The sequence below is a fragment of the Homarus americanus genome, unplaced genomic scaffold (genome assembly GCF_018991925.1).
Source record: "Homarus americanus isolate GMGI-L3 unplaced genomic scaffold, GMGI_Hamer_2.0 scaffold54840, whole genome shotgun sequence".
In the NCBI taxonomy this organism is placed as follows: Eukaryota; Metazoa; Arthropoda; class Malacostraca; order Decapoda; family Nephropidae; genus Homarus; species Homarus americanus.
Genome location: NW_024745963.1, coordinates 332317 through 336934, shown reverse-complemented (window position 1 = coordinate 336934; position 4618 = coordinate 332317). Strand labels below are relative to the sequence as shown.

Sequence of the window (4618 nt, the reverse complement as noted above, 5' to 3'; positions counted from 1 at the left end):
TTCCGCATATTATGGAGTTAGCGGCATTTGGTATATAATATCAAGAAGAAAAGTGACCCCCCCCCAAAATATTTATAAAATGAACTTCCCCGTTTACAGATAAAGAGAAGACATGGTTGTTTAACAGGTAGATAGCACAAAATTTATCTGACACCTTTTAAAATTGCCACAAACTGATCTATTGAATTGAATATACACAAATGCTTCCAGTACATGTGGCGGCAGACGGTGGTCAGGGTGGTTGTGTGCGCGGTATTGTGTTGTGATTTTGTGATTTTTTTAACATTTTCCTCGATTAATTAACGATTGTGGTAGGACATATTACGCTTGCGGTTCACCCGTGTGACAGACGAGGATATCTGACTAAGAGAAGGTAAGTGAAAAGTCAATTATGGTCGTGTCAATAAACCACTGGTGACGCCTTCCATGGTAAAGGTTCCTATTCACCCCGTGCACTTTATTTAACCCCGTAGTGTCGTATTTATTGTTGTAGTGTTGGCGGAATCTTCACCAGTTTTTTTTACATATACGATAGAACAGGGAAAAACTAGTTTGAACAATTACTCACGAAAACGACAAATAACTAAACCTGCCTTTTAACTTTCCAAGCATAGTTTGTCAGGTGAATGAGTTTAGTCTGAAGAGTTTCTGCTTGTTTCACACTAGTTATACTGTACTTGCATTGAAGTAGTCGGTAATGGTGCAGTTTCATCTACTATTTTTTGTAAAGAGAATGAAACTGGAATTTTAGTAATGTTTGGGTTATTTTGGTTCGTTCTTGAAATCGAATTATAATTTTAGAATGAACGAAACACTGAGAAATGTATTCCTAGTTTTCGGATCACCTGAAGATTAGGCACTCCAGCATATTATCACCTGATCATTAATTATCCTAACGCTATCTGAAGGGTTAGTTAGTATTAAGGTGTTTAATCATCAGGTGAACCGGTTCCTCAAATATTGGTTGTGAAGATGTTTGTACAGTTTACTGACCTGGTAAATTTATCAGAAAATTGGTGTTTGTAGACTTAAAACTGTTGTGAAGAAGATATATACAATCGATAAGGCTAGAGTTATGTTGTGATTCAAAATAATATATATTTGACTTTCCTGAATCGTCCAACCTGGCATAGGATTATTTTACGGGTGGGGGGGGGGGCTAAAAATAGGCCCAGTCACGCGAGAATATTACCACAGACAAACATAATGTGAGTGGTGGCCGCTGAGCACTGGTTGAATGGTTACGTGCACAAAACTTACAGTAGACGTGTGTGTGAGAGAATACGCGTCGTGAACAAACAGGTGGGAGGTGTCAGGGTTGCCAACATAGCTACACGCCCGTTTGGTTCGGTTAGTTTGTCTTATTAATAGTACCCTGCAAACATTTATTTGATATACTGTACATTTTAATGAAATCCTTAAGAGTTGCTGTCTACGATATTGATGCCAAGACGAGGTGGCCGAGTGGTTAAGGCGTTGGACTGCTAATCCAATAGGGTCTCCCTGCGTGGGTTCGAATCCCATCCTCGTCGGATTACATTTTCGGTCAACCCACCCAAGAGTAGAACCAAGTATTTTTATATGGGCCTGAACCCTGAATACTAGGGAACACGGCCTCTCCCTACAGTGTCCAGCGAGGGCACTTCACATGTACAGTAGCTAAAACAAGTATCTGTGCAGATGGGGTCGATCTGCTCTAAAATTTTACGTGTGATTAGTAACAGCCCTCATATACCAAACTTTATCGTCCATGGTCTCATATTGTTTCCCTCAAAGTATGCACAGATAGTTGTTTTAGCTACTGCACATAAATTAATAGGAAAAGTGTCAAAGTATCAACTCATCTCCAAGGGCGAGAGCAGCAGGTTCTGGCGGCTGTTGTGAAGAAATATTAGGCCGGCGGAAGGGTCAAGTGTTGGGTAGTGTCCATAAATCGCTGGTATTATAACGTTTTAGGATTAATGGAAGACGTATATTGTGGCGCAGTTTGCTCCATTTATATTGTGTCTTAAATTAATTGCGCTGTATATTGTATCCCAGACTTCAAATGTATTGCTGCTGAGTGGTGTTAATTCCCCCATCTGCCCACACGGCTCACACACACACACTAACCCCCACACAATCCCCCCACACACACACGCCCTTCCACACACACACGCCCCCCCACGCACTATTATTTGCTGTTGACTTTAAGTAACTATATACAGTACTTTTCAATATTTTCACAGTACTTGCTCACTTATCCGTGTTCCCTTCATTGTGGTTAGGATGACCAGAAGGGTATAAAGATAACACCATAATTTAGTAAAACTGATGTTCATACGTTATTAACTAGTGACAGTGGTAAGTATTGTCTCTTCAAGTACTATTTATAACAATGTGTAGTGAAAAATCTGTTTTATTATTTTTAATTTATTTTGAGTGTACTATTACGTTCCTAACTATCAATTAAGGTTAGGAAGGAGTTCAGTAGTATTTTAGTTAGTTATTAGCTGACTACTGGGAAATCTGTCATGTAATTTGTGTGTGTGTGTGTGTGTGTGTGTGTGTGTGTGTGTGTGTGTGTGTGTGTGTGTGTGTGTGTGTGTGTGTGTGTGTGTGTGTGTTTCATGATTACTGTTACCGGTATGTGAAGCAGGCGTAGCAACATTACCGATAGACTGGAGAATAAATATAAAAAACATTTCGTCCAGCGTTTGAAATTGTGGGTGGGAGGACTACATCTTTCTTTATATATATAACGAGATTCCATTAGGTGTGTTTTCTTCTAGGAGAGATGTGAGGTGACAGTTAAGGGGTGTTAGTGGTGAAGGTGAGACAGTTAAGGGGTGTTAGTGATGAAGGGGTGACGGTGAAGGGGTGTTAGTGGTGAAGGGGTGACAGTGAAGGGGTGATATACAATACCTCTTTACTGCATGGGGCCTTGGCACTGGGGGGGGGGACCTCAGTAGGGTCTTGACTTCACCCGGTCAAAACAAATACAACTCATATTTAAACAGCTATCGTGAGGACGTACACTGGTATTCGTCGTATTATGTAATAAAAAAATATCTCGCTTGGGAAGAGGGTCTTGTTTGGGGAGAGTAAATATTATATAATTGAGTGTGTGTGTGTGTGTGAGATGAGTTATTTTTTAAAAGTTTAGTTGACTCCTTTAATGTTGAATCTCTCTCTCTCTCTCTCTCTCTCTAGTCTCGATACACCAGACTCCCACTCGTGTAAAACGTAGAAAAATATTAGGAAATATATTGGAAGATATAATGTGCCCGAAGACTTAAAAAAGAGGGAATGATAATTATTATGGGGCTTTTATCAGTGTTGCAGTAGACGGGTTTATCAGGTGTGGGAGCCAAAGTCTTATAAAAGCTCCTGGGTGTCCTGCCACATGTCATCCATACATCACCCAAGTCTATTAAAAATATTGTGTTTATTATAGAAATATATTAAGGTGGATGAATTATAAGAACAATATATGAATTATATTAAGATTAACAAACGAAGATTATTGTTATTTTAATTATTAAAATAATTAAAAATTGATTTTTATTAAAATATTCCATGTTATTACCTGTATTCTTATTTATGAAAAAAATAAAGTACTGTGTAAATCCTGTCAGTTAGTCAGGATTGAAAACCTTTAATATTCACGTGACCTATGGTCAGGTCACTTGACCTCAGATGAGCTCATAATAGTGTCAAGGTTAAAACAGGTGGAAATAGTGAGGTCACTTAGGTCATGGGTTTGGGAGGAAACATTCGGTAATTATTATAATAAACATCCCTAATATAATTTATGTTGTATTATGTTGTTCCCAATATACTGTATATAATTCAAATTATTTTAATTCATTCATGCTAATAAGGTTATTTATAATATATTCCTATCTTAAACAGTATATCTAACCGTCCACGTAGGAATCGGTTTAGTTGCATGTAATGTCTCGTATATGGCGCCTCTGTTGAGTGTTCGCCTTATCTTGGGTAGATCTGTTCTGAATAATTATTTAGTATATGGTCAAGGTCAGCGGTTCCGAACACGGGGTCGCGAGATGCACCAAAAGGGGTCGCTGGAGTCTCCTGGGTCTTGCAGCGGTCACATGTGGATTATTTTTTAGTACAGGTGTCAAAGACTAAAGGACCATAAATTAGTGTCATGTCAGTCCAGGTCAGCACAGCCCTGATGACACGCTTCGCAGCAAAAGTTCCATACTCCTACCGCTGAACTTAATGAACTGTTCTCAGCTCAGTTCACTCTCTACGTGTCACGGATGCGGACAGAAAATGGCAGCGAAGTTCATTGATAGATTCCCTAAGATGTTTACTGAGTCTTGATTTTGTTCAGTTTTCGTTGTAAGACAGTGGGACTCTTTTTTTGCACTTGAGATGTCAGAACTACAGGCTGACATCGAGCCAAGGGTGAATTTTGACGTCTATGATGACACCCAGCTCTAGATTAACCCCGTATACGTCATTCCCGCTAACCAATCAGCTGCAATGATAAAAATTTACTCTATATCCTGGTTACAAAGTTCATTATTATCTCTGTACGGATTTTCTACCATTAACTCCATCTTGCATGATCTTTACCCACCAGAACCCACCCACACCCCAGTCGCTC

At 39.2% G+C, this 4618-nt stretch overlaps 1 non-coding gene across 1 annotated transcript; it reads left to right on the top strand.

Moving 5' to 3' along the window:
- Nucleotides 1-1450: 1450 nt before the first annotated feature.
- Nucleotides 1451-1532, top strand: Trnas-gcu. The gene has a single exon. It is a non-coding gene; the product is annotated as a tRNA-Ser (tRNA).
- The last annotated feature ends 3086 nt before the right edge of the window (nucleotides 1533-4618 follow it).